This window comes from Amblyomma americanum, chromosome 1 (genome assembly GCF_052857255.1).
Source record: "Amblyomma americanum isolate KBUSLIRL-KWMA chromosome 1, ASM5285725v1, whole genome shotgun sequence".
Classification (NCBI taxonomy): Eukaryota; Metazoa; Arthropoda; class Arachnida; order Ixodida; family Ixodidae; genus Amblyomma; species Amblyomma americanum.
In genome coordinates, this window is record NC_135497.1 from 50353982 (window position 1) to 50369627 (window position 15646).

General features: G+C 48.8%; 2 pseudogenes; both read right to left on the bottom strand.

Annotated features, from left to right (window-relative positions):
- Positions 1 to 8035: 8035 nt before the first annotated feature.
- LOC144116641 (U2 spliceosomal RNA) lies at positions 8036 to 8212 on the bottom strand (annotated as a pseudogene).
- A 1571-nt stretch (positions 8213 to 9783) lies between these two features.
- Positions 9784 to 14518, bottom strand: LOC144093687 (uncharacterized; annotated as a pseudogene).
- Between the last annotated feature and the right edge of the window lie 1128 nt (positions 14519 to 15646).

Here is a 15646-nt window from a genome sequence, read left to right on the forward strand (position 1 = left end):
TAGAACTCTCGTGATTTAAAACAAAACTGTTCGTTTCACTAACCCGCGAAAAAATATTGCGGGCAATCATTCGCCACAGCCCGTTGCTGCGTAATTTTTGTTTTGTGCAGATTTTCTTTTATAATATGACAGCTGCACGCGATAGCTTATATATATAGTTGCGCAGCCGACCACTGCAGGTACCAGTAAACACGTACCCCGTTTAGAATGAATTTAAAAACGCGGTCGGGAGTTGGAATTATTTGTCCGGGACGCTGCGGTCAAAGTTCGCAGTTTTGAAAATTGAAACACGGAAATTTTTGCGCATAGCTAGTCACTCTTGCATAAGTAAATATCTTATTCCTACCCATCATCCCCTTGTCAAAACACATATATTAATAAGAAAAACGACCCATTTGATGCAATTAAGTTCACAGTCCTACAGGGTGGGTTCCACAACAAAGAGAGCAACGGGAGTCGTACTTTATTTACAAATTTGTAACAATTCCTCACGGCATTAATGAAAGTCCGGGTGTATTGACCTCCATCGCCCCTTTCAGAGCCAGTGCTGACCTTAGGAGTGCCGGCGCGTCAATCCTCCGTCGTTTGTCGCCAGCGGCATCTTTTTCAAGCTTCGCTGCCCGTCCGCTTACACAAAGCTCTTAATTCATCCCCCACCCCTGTCTTCCCAGTTCGACGTACCACCATGTCGAGCGGGGTGCAATTGAAGAACCAAGAACCCTTGATTAAATGCTCCTGCCATTCACCTTTACCCTCCCACAGGACACTTTCGCGAACTCGTATGTTTTGCCGTCTTTTTTCTTTTTCTTTTGTGTGTGTGTTTCATGCACAGTGCACGTGTGTGTAGTTAAGCTAACTGCGCCGCTGATTCCGCCTTCACTATTCGTACCGAAGACGCTCCTGGAACGTCTCCTGCCCTGTCTGAATTTATTGTTTATTTGTTTGCTCGTTTTGGCCGGCGGCACGGGCAGTACATGCATCTATGATTCTTATCTGCTCCGGGACTCCGCCAAAGTCTGTTATTGTTGCTTTGAGGGCCCGGATGCCCTCCCTCCCCTCGTTATTCCTTTTTTCCCCCGGGCTGGCCTGCGGTGCAAGCTCGCTGGGCGGCAGGGGACAAAGCGTTTTTCTTTTTCTCTTTATTTCTTTCTCCTTTTTCTAGTATTTTTCTTTTGTGTCCATCAAGGGTTCTTGGTTCTTCAATTGCACCCCGCTCGGCAAGGTGGTGCGTCGAACTGGCAAGACAGGGGTGGGGGATGAATTCAGAGCTTTGTGTAAGCGGGCAGCGAAGCTTGAAAAAGATGCCGCTGGCGACAAACGACCGAGGTTTGTCGCGCCGGAATTCCTAAGGTCAGCATTGGCTCTGCAAGGGGCGATGGAGGTCAATACACCCGGACTTTCATTAATGCCGTGAGGAATTGTTATTAAATTTGTAAATAAAGTACGACTCGCGTTGCTCGAGATCTCTTTGTTGTGGAACCCACCCTGTAGGACTGTTAACTTAATTTCATCAAATGGGTCGTTTTTCTCATTAATATATGTGTTTTAACAAGGGGAGGTAGGGATAAAATATGCGCGCGGTGGTTATTAAAGCGAATTCGTATAAAGCTAACGGTCTGCCCAATGTACTGCGTACTGCACACACTGCATCCTAGGAGGTATATTACGTTGCAGAAATCCCAATCAGAGTTGTCATTAATTTTCCATTTGAATCTTGAAGCTGTGCTTATTTCACAGCTTGATGTTTTTAATGCGTTTGCAGACCTGGAATCTACTTTTTCCACAAGGTCGACACCCCAAAACCGGCTCTTTATGTGACTGAGTGTATTAGAATGTTTCGAATGTTTTTCGGTCGTCTGTAGACTGCATGAGGGAGCTCCTTTTCAGCACCACCCCGCCGTCGCCCGCCTCCGATTGAACAGGCGGGGGGTTCAAAGGGGAGCTGCCGCGGAGAGGCCGGGCAGCTCGTACTAATGACAGCGCAGAACATGCGTCACTGACAGCCCCCTTCCTTTCGCCGTCTTGTCCATCGTGCGTCGCGCCGAGCCCGACAAAGAAAAGGCCGTCACCCCCCCCCCCCCTTCCCCTTCTGAATCGGGGGGCGGGGGGGCGGAAATTCCGCAAATAGTTTCCCAGAGGCATCCTTTTTTTTTCATGGGGTCAAGGAAGGTGGCCCAAGCTGTGCGAGGCAACGTTCTCTGTTCATTGTAGAGAAGCAAGCTTACAGTGCAAAATTAAACCTTGTCTTTCTCTTCCAAATGCAATTAACTAGGAGTCCTGTCCAACCATTCCAGCTTGTTATGTGGGCACCCCCAACCATTTTTTATTTCCGTGTAACTCGCAGCCCTTCTTCACCTTGGTCATTGTAGCCGCTATTGTTTCTCAAGTACCATGCAACATCTTGTTATTAGCAGTTGCTAATTCAAGTCTTCTGCAGGGTTTGAAGGACCTTTTTAATTGGAAATGAGAACATGTGAACAGGGTGGAAAGCGCGTGATCTGCCAGGAAACACTAAAGCGGCCCCGAGAAGGGATCTTTATTAAGGATGACAGCCATCTTGGGCCTCTTCACTTGGCAACGACGACACAGCGTGTGCGGTCCCTATGGTTAGGCCCCAGCTGTGGAAGCCATCCTCGGACACGACCATGACCTTCGACATCTGATGTTATTATTTAAAAACACAGGGACCAAAGTCGTGCTGCATGCAGTGCGATCGCCATGTGGTTCCATAATCATCCACCTAGCCCGGCTCTTTGGACGGATTCAGGAAACGACTGAAAAGAACAAAAGTAACGAGCAAACAAAGGTGCGCTGCATAAAAGTTAGAACGCAAAGAAACGAAGGCGCGCTGCGCTGGGATAATGCGGTAGCGAGGTCTAATATGTAAATTTTCATGGCTGGCGTGGATTTCCACAAAGCGCAAGTAGTCGCTACGGAGATAAACAAAGGCGCACTGGAGCTGGGTATGTATCATGTTTAACTGCGCATAGAAACGAAGACAGAGAACAAGAAGGCACGACACGAGCGCAGACTAGCAACCGATTTTTTATTCAAGGAAAAAAGGCCTATATATGCATCTTCATCCCGCGAAAAACATGCTAAAAAACCCGAAAGCGCAAACCCTATCACACACCATCTTGGCACATGTAACGTGATGCCACTGATCACAACCTAAAAGCAATCTCCGCATCGTCAGAGACAAGATACAAAACAAACAAACAGCGAACTCACAGGCACACTCCTGCCAAGCTAGCGCTCCACACCGCCTCCTTGCGCTAAAGAAACTGCGCAAAAAAAGGTATCTCCCCATCAATGAGGCCTACAGATGGTGATGCTACACAGTCATCTGATTCCTTCTTGATCTGGTACGCTTCCGCCAACTCCCTGCAAACCTGATCCCTGTGTTTAAACAAGACGTTGGTCTTGTTCAATCGTGGGAAGCAATCTTTGCACTCTTTGCAGTGCAAGGCGAGATTAGAGGAAGGTGCGCCCTTCAACGACCTGCGATGCTCTGCTAACATCTCGTTAATACATCGACCCGTCTGGCCGATGTACTTCTTCCCACACGAGAGGGGGACTTCGTATACGACTCCAGTCTTACACTCTGTGAGCCTGGTTTTCTGTATGTGCGCTATCGAGCACTCAGCTCCAGCACGATTGCTCTCAGGCTCGAGCTTCTTTCGCACAGCACTACAAATCCTTGAAAGCTTATTCTTTGCCACGAAATTCACGTCCGCCCCGTATCTCGCCCCAACTTTTTTGAGCCGGTGTGAAATTCCATTCCCTGAACGTTCAGGACAATCATATCCGAGCGCAACACTTGGCAGCATGTTGTGTCGGGATTTCTACAGCGACATTTGAGCTCACTCAAGGTTTCGGATCCTTTCTTGGTGAACAATTCCGCAAGTGTGGTTAAGTACCTGTCTGGGCTGGATAAGAAAAAGTACTCTACCTTCAGCATCGATGTGGAGGACTTATTTTATTCGCTACCCCATGCTCAGCTCATGAAGAGAGTGAAAGACTGCATTGTAAAAGACAATGACGAGTTGGTGTTCGTGGCGGGGTGCGGGGGTTTCCATAGAAAGTTTCCTGGAGCTGCTATCATTTTACCTAGAGTCAACCGTTGTTGGGCGGGGCGAAAAGGTGTACGTCCAAAAATCGGGTGTGTGCATCGGCTCCCGTGTGGCACCCGTTTTGAGCGATATTTACTTGAGCAGGATGGATCAAGAACTGGCACAAAATCTTGCTGACCTCGCGCTAAAAGTGTTCCGTTACGTCGATGATTTTTTAATCATTCTTAAGTCGAACTCTCCCAGGGCAGTTCCGGACGTCGTCAAAATCTTCAAAGATACAGGTAGTGGCCTGAGATTCACCTTCGAACTACCCAGCTCAGCTACCCTACAGTTTTTAGACCGACCGCAGCGGTGGCCAAGTGGTTGAGCATCCGCCTCGCATGCGGGAGGTGCGGGGTTCGATCCCCAGTGCCGCCGGGTACCCACCGGGGATACAATGGGTACAAGCGTTTCCCTGGTCTGGTGCTCGGCTTATTTAGGGTGAAATGCTTGGGAAATGGGTCTTTGACCCCACCTTGAGAAAAAGAAAATACCTTGTGACAAGGCGTATTTGGCCATAGATGCCCTTGCGCCATAAAAAAAAAAGTATTTATACCTCAGGATCCATTATCTAGAGAGCAGGGTCTGTTGGGAATATCACCCTAATACAAAAAAAACCTCTCTTGAACGTCAGTTATGGGCATTCCACACTCGTCAAGGCGGGTATAGCGAATTCATGCTTAAAAGAGCTCTTGGGAAATCCTGTACACACAGAGCGGAGGCTAGCTTCCTGGGACAGGTAGAGAGGCTGAAAGAAGTCGGGTATCCTTATCTGAGTTGGCTCAGATCTCCGAAAGGATCCTGTTCAAAGGAGGGAGGCCCATGCTAGTAAAAAAGAGGACGGTGGACGTAGACAAGTGGTGGGCATTCCATACATCCATTGAATTTCACACCGGCTCAAAAAAATTGGGGCGAGATACGGGGCGGACGTGATTTTCACGGCAATGAATAAGCTTGCAAGGAATGTTATCGGCGGTCGCACGTGCATGACAATCCTTCCGACATGCGTGACGATGCCCACCGAAGGCATTTCAGGCTGTCGAAGGGACTTGTACGCTGGCTAAGCGAAGAGCGCGGAACATGCGTCACTGACAGCCCCCTTCCTTTCGCCGTCTTGTCCATCGTACGTCGCGCCGAGCCCGACAAAGAGGAGGCCGTCACCCCCCCCCCCCCACCCACCCTTCCCTCCTGAATGGGGGGGCGGAGATTCCGCAAATAGTTTCCCAGAGGCATCCTGTTTTTTTTTTCATGGGGTCAAGGAAGGTGGCCCAAGCAGTGTGAGGCAACGTTCTCTGTTCATTCTAGAGAAGCAAGCTTACACTGCAAAATTAAACTTTGTCTTTCTCTTACAAATGCAATTAACTTGGAGTCCTGTCCAAAACCATTTCAGGTTGTTATGTGGGCACCCCCAACCTTTTTTATTTCCGTGTAACTCCTGCACTTCTTCACCTTTGTCATTGTAGCCGCTATTGTTCAAGTACCATGCAACATCTTGTTATTAGCACTTGCTAATTCATGCCTTGTGCAGGGTTTAAAGGACCTTTTTAATTGGAAATGAGAGCATGTGCACAGGGTGGAAAGCGCGTGATCTGCCAGGAAACACTAAAGCGGCCCCGAGAAGGGATCTTTATTAAGGATGCCAGCAATCTTGGGCCTCTCCACTTGGCAACGACGACAAAGCGTGTGCGGTCCCTATGGTTAGGCCCCAGCTGTGGAAGCCATCCTCTGACACGACCATGACTTTCGACATCTGATGTTTTTATTTAAAAACACAGGGACCAAAGTCGTGCTGTATGCAGTGCAATCGCCATGTGGTTCCATAATCATCCATTTAGCCCGGCTCTTTGGACGAATTCAGGAAACGACTGAAAAGAACAAAAGTAACGAGCAAACAAAGGTGCGCTGCATAAAAGCTAGAACGTAAAGAGACGAAGGCACGCTGCGCTAATGCTGTAGCGAGGTTTAACATGTAAAATTTCGCGGCTGGCGTAGATTTCTACAAAGCGCGAGTAGTGCCTACGGAAATAAACAAAGGCGCACTGGAGATGGGTAAGTCTGTATACAAGCACGAGTTTTTGTCTCTACCAGCGATTTACTAGCTCACACCGCGCGATTTTGATGTCTGGCGTCGATTTCGACAGAAAGGGAATACGGGCACGAAACGGGACGCTCGCGATCTGCCAGGAAACAATGAGGTGGCCCTAAAAAGGGCCGTTTGCAGGAGCACTTCAACCGCGACCTGCAGCGGTGTGGCGGCGCGGTGAGCAGTAGGCCCAGCAGTGGTCCGTCTTGTGCCCTTTGTCTCCGCACCGACGACACCGGTGCACGACGTACACCTCTCCTGGTCTTGCCCTTGAAGCCGACGCTATCCCTGGTCCGTAGATCTTGACGAGGGCCGCGACGATAATCTTTGACATCTGGTCGATGCCCTGGTCTCTCGCCACGTGATATCGGTCTGCGGCAAACAAGGACAGCATCGGCTTGCCAGAAGCATCCAGGAAACGATGCTGCAAAAAAAGTTACTCTACAAGCGCCGCAATTTGGTGAGTTCTGCTCGAGAAAACTTGCGAAAATGTTGTTCAACCCTTACCTCGGGGTTGAGAATGTGCACGCCCGACAAGCGCTTCAGCGTGGCTGACAGACGGCGGTTCAGCTGGCGACGCCGGCGGTCCTCAAATTGCGCCTTACGTGGCTCATCGAAATGGCGTGGCAAGCTTTGCAGACCAGCACGACACTGGCCACGTTCTCCTGCAGCAGCAAAACGAGGTCCTGGAATGCGCAAGACATGTAGGTAAGCGGTACAGCACTTCATGAAGCGAAATTTGAGATAAAATACCTACCTTTATGTGGCTGGAAGCGAAATTTGAGATAAAATGCGTACCTTTATGTTGCTGGCGATTTCTCGCGGGTCATCCCCTCTGTCGAGATCGTTGCCGCCAACATATAGGACAACAAAATCGGCGTGCCGAAAGCATGTCTCTCGAATCATTTCAGCTAGGCTGATTGCGTCGTGGCCGCTAAAGCTGAAAGTGCATGTTCTCACTAACGGCGAAAGCCGTAAGCGAGAACTGCACAGAAATTTCAGCTGGCTGTCGCCGACGAGCGCACCACGCAAAAAAGCCATACCTGGACAGCTCCCGAAACGCGCCCGCCGCCGCCTATGTTCACGAAGCGAATGCCCGCGCACCACGCAAGCACGGCGGACGGCCGGACCTAGCGATTCCCTAGGCCGTCTAGGGACAGGCCGAGAGAGGCGCGGCGACCCCACATCCGGTTGAGTACGAGGGAGAAGCAGAAAAACGTCACGGAGAAGCGCATCCCATCGACCAATCAGCGTTTCCAGCCCACCTGCACCCAAACGCTTCTCCAAAGACAGGCTCCACTCCTGGCGCTTGGTTCCAGACTCGCGCTGCATGAACTGTGCTCAGGCTGAGGCACAAACAAATATCCTTGAAGAGTGTGTTATGGCTAGCACATTGAGCCGTTTAGATTCACGCGCTTTTTCCATCCCTGTGTCGCGCGAAGGAAAAATAAATAGCTGTTGTTTAGCTCTGGTTAAACCTGGAGTTACGCGATAGCTACAGCTGGCCGAGTGCAACTCGCTCAGTCGAATTGCAAAGTCAGTCTTTCGCCGCTGTGTTTAGCTTGGAGTTCCTTTTCCATCTTCGTCCCTAGACATGGATTCACCCTCTCCCCCTCTCCACTCCTCCCCCACTCGCTTTCGCCGGCGCGCCACGCCGCCGGCAGCTGCCACGGCAGCCATAGCGCCGCTTGCTTGCTTGCTGTTGTTGTCAGGAAAAATGTAGAGGAAAGTGCACAGGCCTGCCCACTAGCTCTAGTTGAGCCACAATCGCTGCCACGTGCTGAAAGTAGGAGAGTTAAAGATAGGAGAGCAAAAAGTGAAAGAAAAGACGCGCGCTATTATGCCCCAGGCCGATACCGGAGGCAATGCAATACCAGGCCAACCTGTGGCAGAGGTGATGCAAGCTTCAAGCACTCCGCCACATTTCCAAAAATGAGTTTAATATCTTGGGCCCAAATGGGACCCGTAGCAGATATTAAATCAGATATTAAATGCCAGCATAATGCTAGCTAGCAATGCTAGCATAATGTACGCGCGCGGCGCGCACACCAGCTGCGTGCTCTGTCCTCACTCCGCGCATGCGCACAACTGACGAGGCCGCCGGTGTCTGCTCTGCCGTCGGCACAGCGGCGAGCACACCAGCTGCGGGCTATGACGTCACTGCGCATGCGCACAGCTGGCAGACCAGTGGTGCCACGCTGACCTCGCGAAGTGGCTGGCGTATTGTAGCTATCACTAAAAAACCGCGCGGGAAGTTCGAGCCTCTTGACGCGGCTCATCGGTCTGATCCTTTGGAAAAACAGGAATGCTGCCGTATAATTGCGCCAACCACGTCGGCTCATGTTCCTGATGGTAGCACGTCCATCTCTCGGTGATTTTATGGGGCTACCTAGATAGCCAACTCCTTACCCTTGGAGAGTACAGCTTCCTCCGCAGGTGGTTGATGCCACACATCAAACTCAGGAAGTGTGCCGTGTCACTAGGGGCAAGATATTAATCTATGCATTTGCTACACTTTAGGCGAACCCTTTCTCTCAATTGCCCTGTAGGTTTTTACAGCTAATCTTGTTTGGCTTGTGAAGTCACAGGCCTGCGTCTCTCCTTGTTTATGTGAGAGCTCAAAGGACCATTGACTGCGCAGAATTCAATATGCTCTGTGGCCGGGGCTCCCGCGGGAGTTTATTTCATTTTCTTTCCTTCAAAATGTATGAATGAAGTCCATAAGATCTGCTTGCACAAAGTTGTGATTTTTGATTTCGGGACTTTTTCCTCCTGTACCGCACTACCTCTGCATGCCCCGTGTCCTCTGTTTGCTCGACTCTTATTTGAATCCTTGTAAGCTACGTATTCGTGTTTTTCAATAAATTTTCTTCATCTCTTATTTTATTCCATTACGTAACCACGTCGGTTACCGCGGCAATCACTAGGTTACGATTTGCCATTATAACGCATTACCCAGGGTTACAAAACGCGAGAAGTAGTCCCACGCTCTAAAATCACGGGCATTGGTCCGGCAGATGGTGCCCAGAAAGCAACCATGGAGGCTGGTGGGCCTGGGAGGTCTCGTGACCTTACAGCGTCCTCACAGCCTGCCAACCAGATTGTTAGCAAACTGCCTACCGTGGCAGGTGGTAGTTAAATTAACTATTGGTTGCTCGGAAAGAGCAACCTATAGCGCACAAGGCTCAAGAACATGGAAGCGCCTGCCATCGTAGGGCAGTGGTGGATCGCTTAACCGCCGCACCACTGCGCCAGGAGGAGTATGAGGACTCCCAGGGGTCTGTGAATGTAAAGTAGAGAATGACCGCTTGCATAAATGGGAAGTAATCCATTACGCTTTCGCGTTACCTGTCTCTTCAATTTTTTTGTTTTGCCGAAACAGATGGGCGCCTGGTAGCAGTTAAAGATTTGTAGCTGGCCATCAGTAACCGTCATAGATTCAGTACATGCTATAATTAACGCGACTAACTGATTGAAGCCCATGTTTATTCCACATTAGAATGCGCCGAAGGCGCTACGGTGGAAGGGGATGTTGTTAAGGAGAAGGGGTAAGGCTGCCTCCTTTTTATTAAAACTTCCTGGAGGCAGCTAAGTGGAGGCTGTGTGCCTCTCGAGAGCGTTGCGGAGCCGTTCGTCAACCAGCTACGCCTCAGAGTCATGGATGAACATGAGGAGTGCCCGCCAGAGCTCGATGGCACAATCTGGAGACGAGGTATCGGGGCAGGCCCAGGTCCAGATAGAAGAAGTCCACGGCTCCTGCTTAAACGTGGCCAGCACTCGAAGGCGAGGTGGTGTGTACAGAGGACATTCCCTGAACAGGTAGTTCATATTCGCACCGCAGTTGCACCTCGACCAGGAACCAGATACAGGTGGCATCCTGCCGTCCCAATGAAAACGGTCCACCAAGAAAGGATTAAGAATGGTGCCTGTTTGAATCCGCCGCAGCAGGACCGATTCTCTTCGCGTGAATACCACCAGAGCAAGCGCAGGTATAGAGAGGGGGTTGCCCACAGCAGTGAGGAAGGCGGCGCAAAGTGGTTTCGTCACAGGCCTCTCCGCGATCAGATCTGCTACCTCAGGTGTGGTAGCGACGGAACGAGGAGTATCAGATGCGAGAGAGATCAGCGCGTGCTATACTCTATGAGCCTTCTCGTTTCCATGGATACCGAAGTGCGCGGAAAGTGCGAAGTGCGCATGTTACCGAATGGATGATTACATGCTGACCGCGTTCGCGAAGCAGGCATGCGTTATGCCTTATGTTCTGCATTATAGGGTCCATATAAAGAACGCTGGCGCAAGCCCGGTAGGCAGCTTGAGAGTACGTGCACAGACGACGGTGAATGGGTTCAGTTTCAGAAGAAAGTGCGAAAGCCGACTGCAAATAGTCTGAAATGGCCATTAGTTTGGCTCAGCTACTAGACTGCGCTCCTGCCGACGTATGGAGGGGGGGGGGATCGGCCCTGATTCTCTGTTGTCTGGTCGTACCACGCAGTCGCATAGCAAGTGTGGCTGCTGCCGTCTGCAGGAAGTGCAGCGTCCGTGTACAGAAAACGTTCAGTTGAGGGGAGTGAGCGCCGCGCCGCATTCGCAGATGCGCATCGATATGTAGTGGAAGTGGCTTCCCTTCAGTGAGTGGCGTGGTTTCCTGCTGTGGCGTCTTGCTCGGCAAAGTGGGAAATGTGTGTACATGGTGCCTGAGGATCCGCCTGCGTTTGTGCCGCGAAGTCGCGTTTGGTGCGTGTGCGTGCGCATGTCGAGGAGCTCTGAAGGGTCATTGAGCTTGCTGAAGGTCTTGAGCGCATCAAGGCGTGTGTACCCCGAAAGTCCTGTGACAATGTAACTGGCCTCATTAAGTAAGCGGTCAAGCGCGACACTCCGTACAGTTAACAGGATGATATGGCAGCCCGTACATGATGCGGCGACGAGAAAAAGTATTGTTGTGTTTAATGGCACGTAGGCAGCTATGGCCATCATGCGCCAAGCACAAGGTATAGAAAATTTTTCTGCAGAACTTTATAAAATTTGCAAAAAGTGATTGGTGGTGTAGACGGCCTAAAATGTTTGTTTTTCTACCTAGTGATGCCAAAGAAAAGACAAAGCTTTAACGAAAGTCGAGTAACCTCTGCAACTATCATTGCATGTGCAAGGACGTTGAGGCTCCCAACCAATCGAATAAAGACCACAGCCTTCTTCTCAGAAATGAGAAAACAGCTGAGGTGTGGTTAAAAAAGTCTCTTCTTATAAATTACTCAATATTATCAGATCTACAATTTGTTCAAAACTGCTGTCTTTAAAAACATAAAAATATGTGAAATGTGAGCAAGTGCATCTTCACCTTAGAGTGGAATTTCACCTAAGGGTGAAATTGCCTGTGTTCAGTGTAAAAAACTTCAAAATACATTTTCCTCAGTGTTCCAAGTTTTCTACATGAAAATAAAACATGGTTTATTGTTAGCTCATCTTCGCATAAATCACATTTGGGCTTCTCTTATTTCGTCAGTAGGAAATTATGTGTTAGATGTGTGGGTGTTATACGGACACGGCAGATAATCACTTCCTTGAAACGCTCTCAGCGGGTGCAGGACTTCCATTCTCCTAAAACTGGTTTTACAAAGTGTATATTGTAATTCGCTTCATTGTCCCAAGCGGACTGTCATTTTTTGCTTTTTTTACAATTTACCGAGTTCATGCAATCCTTAAAGAGAATATTTTCTTTTTTATTTGCTTGCCACGAGCCTTTGCAGCGCAGAGTTCTGCTCTCTCGTTGTGTCAATTCCGAGATGACTCGGCACCCAGCAAAGTTCTATATTTTTTCCTTGAGCTATGACTTTTGTTATGTTGTGTATGATGTCACCGTGCATCGGAGTGATTGCAATTGTTAGAGTGGAGAGCGGCAAGTAAACTGAGAGAGTGTGTGTAAATAATACGGTTTCTGAGGTTCTCATTCAGTATTTTTCTTGAACTATGACTTTTGTTATGTTGTGTATGATGCCACCGATCATCCTTCTCTTCATAAGCACATCATTTAATACTATACTTGCCAAATGTCTCATTGTTTGTACACCATGAAGTTACTTTGAATGGCACTGAGACAAAAGTAAAAAGAAAGGAAATCAGAGCTAATGCGACAGTGCAAAGCAGACGTTCAGAAGAAAAGCCGTGCGCGTTGTTGCGCTAATTAAGGATTGGTCGGCAGCGTTCTGAAGGTCACACGTTCCCCTATGGAATGAAAACGGCCAAAAACCATATTTATATTTGGCTATGAGGCCTTAGCATGCCTGAAATGTCATCATAACACGTAGGAATGTAAATTAACTATGCTTTATATAAACTGCTGCAATATACTGGAAATCGAAGCCATGACCCATGGGTTGCAAGTCAGATACGCTACCCCTAGGCCAAAGAGGCACTTTCGTTCTACTTGGTTAAGGAAAGAGTTCGAGTGTCTTCATGTGTTTCACGTGTTCTAGTGTGCCTGCTTAAGCATGCTAATGAGTATGTGTGATTAGAAAGAGGAGTTAATTACGAAAGATTGCAGCAAATAACCATTAACGCGGTGGCGTCATACCCTTAAGGGATAGCTTTAGCGTCACCCTATTTTTAGCACGTTGCCTACAAGGTCCATTCGGCGGTGCCAGTTTCCTAATTACTAATAATTTTGCGACGACTGAGTGTCACTGGGTCGGACGCGCCAAGGCAGAATGATAGCTTCGCCTTACGGCACTTGGACAAGACTTGTCGCAGTAGCGGAAATACTGATGTCCGAAACCACAAAATCCGCACCAGCGCTGGTAGCGCCAGTTTTAGACGTGTTCGCTATGCGTGCTTCCCATTCGAAACTTCCAGCATAGAGTTCGATTAACAACACACACATATACCTGCTCAGATGTTTAGGGGAATCCACCAAGGTGGAGTATATTTGTAATAAGGGTGCATTACTCACTGGCATCCACCCATGCACAGCCATACGACTACAAAGAAAAGCTATACAGCGTTCTCAGGAACTTCGCGGTTGAAGAAAAATTCGTCCTGGTCCAGGGTACGAACCCGGTACCACAAATTAAGCGGAGAGTCACTCTATTACTCCCGTTTCGAGCATGTCGAATCCCCCCGTCCCCCTCTTTCGCTACCTCTTGCTCCCGCCTCCGCTTCGGTCCTTCCCCAGTGCTTCCTACTGCACCACTACTCCTGGCTGGCAGAAGTGATGACGGAGAAACGTTTCCTCCTGCTTACAACCTTAGCAGACAGGATGCCGAGCCACCGAGTTACAGCCAGCGTCTGCAACTCAAGTCGCCGGATCTTATCGCACTCTTTTGTGGCATAAGAAGTTTTCGGAGCATACAATGCCTGGTCACATAGCATCTCCAAGCCGAGTGCCACAACTAGGCTTCCTGTGGACAAAAGCACACAAAACCAAAAAGCACGCATATAAAGAAGCATAAACGCAGCCAACTGTTCTCCAGTTTCTGTTTTGGCATGCTAGAAACACGATGCTATTCAACTACCCCACAATAACAATGATGCTTGCACTGCACGCCTCATTTTACAAATCTTACAATGATGATACAGCTCTCGACAAATCAGTCGCACGCTAACACAACTAAGGTTCTAGCAGCGATGAGAAACTATAATTAATATGATTTAACTTTTAGAACGAGTACAAACTTTCCTTTCCTTTATTGATCCATCTTTTTCGACGTTCCCATCGTAGCGCTTCTTGACGTCATCCGGGAGTTTGCGCCATGTTTCGTCCGAGAAGTATGCAGGCTTCCAGCGATAGTATTCTCCGGTGGGCACTTCTGATAACAAAATCAATAGAAACGGAAGAGCATTGATAAATGTCGCACACGAGATTAAGTGTTTCCTTACATTGCAAAAAATACGCGCGCAATGCGGCCCTGATGATAAGCCGTGCCACTGCTTTCTGGCAGCTACAGCTTCTCAGTCAACAGTGAACCTATGCTGCTGCAGTGAAGCAGGGTAGGGTCCGAGCGGGAATCTCTATTGAATATCCAACCACATGCAGCCTTTCTCGCATGCAACACTCCTGTGCGCATATATCGCTATGCATGACCCAATCCTTTAAAGGACACGAGCTCACATGACAGTTCCCGCAATGAAGACGACAGCAGCACGGTAAGGGGTTGCCTGAGGAGAAGAGGTTACGAACAGAGGAAAGCCGTTTTAATCGCAGGCACCTGCGTCTACCCTGTGGTAGTTTGACGGAGAAAAGTGTTGAAAATTGGAGCGCCACAATATCTGGTAAACTCAAAAACCATGCACACCTTAGGACGTATGTGCTGGTAACGCTTTCACCAGTCATCTTTCAAGTGGCTGCTGTCGACACACAAAAATGTGGAGCGTAAATGGCATCAACTGGATCTAACTGCAATGATGTAAATTTCAGACATAAAGTATACCTGCTGTGCACTGTTTACAGCTAAGGAAGCTCTTTTGATGCATGAAGTGTGCATTGTTATAAATCAACAGGCCTCGTGGAGAGAATAGTAATTCTAGACCTCACTCTTCTGAAAATTCGTACTTACACAGACGCTACAAAAGCCCCTGTACGGAGATTAAAAGCAGACCCCATGTGCTCTAAAATTTGGACAAAGGCTGTACCGGTAACGGCGCCACATCGCCACCATTACTTCTCCACCTGCTTGCTCGCTTCCGCGCCGGTTTCTGCTGCAATTCATCGTTTAGATTGAATACATTTCAAACCTAGCGCTCACCTTATTCGGCTCGAGCGCCGATGCCCTAGCCCCGCCTGTAGGAACCTAGTGTAGTCTCTCACATATCTAATGCGTGGTGCATGTCCGTAGCATTCCTTATAAGCTCATGCCGAACACAACCAAGGGAGGAGACACGGAGAGGACAAGAGAAACAAGTGTCCCGCCTTTGCCACACGCCGCGAGCTACCGGGAGCAGCTTTTCCGGCAAGCAGACAAAGCAATGATGTCGATGATTACAATGGCTATTAATGTCAATAAATATCATGAAGATAACAGTACTGCTGGATCATGATGGCGTGTATTGATAGATGAGTGCTTGTGCAAAGGGGCTCAGAATGCGATTTCGCAGCGATAGCTCTTAGTGCCAATTCTCTCGTTTCGTGGCATGCAGATGTGTCCTCACAGCAAGACATATGAAATCATTTAAAGAGCGGCAATACTGTTAGAGGCGCGACAGGCGACATCAAGTTCGATATAAAGGCAAGCATTAACTGCGCATCGTCTAATGTTATCGACATGCTTCCATGCTCCTCTTGTCCGAAAAAATATATCGGGTAAACCGGGCAATCAATGAGCGCCAGAATAAATGTCATCGAGCTGACAGCAAGGAGCCTACAGAAGGCAAAGGCGGAACAATTTATTCATCATCATCATCAGCCTGACTACACTCACTGCAGGGCAAAGGCATCTCCCACGTCTCTCCAATTAACCCTGCC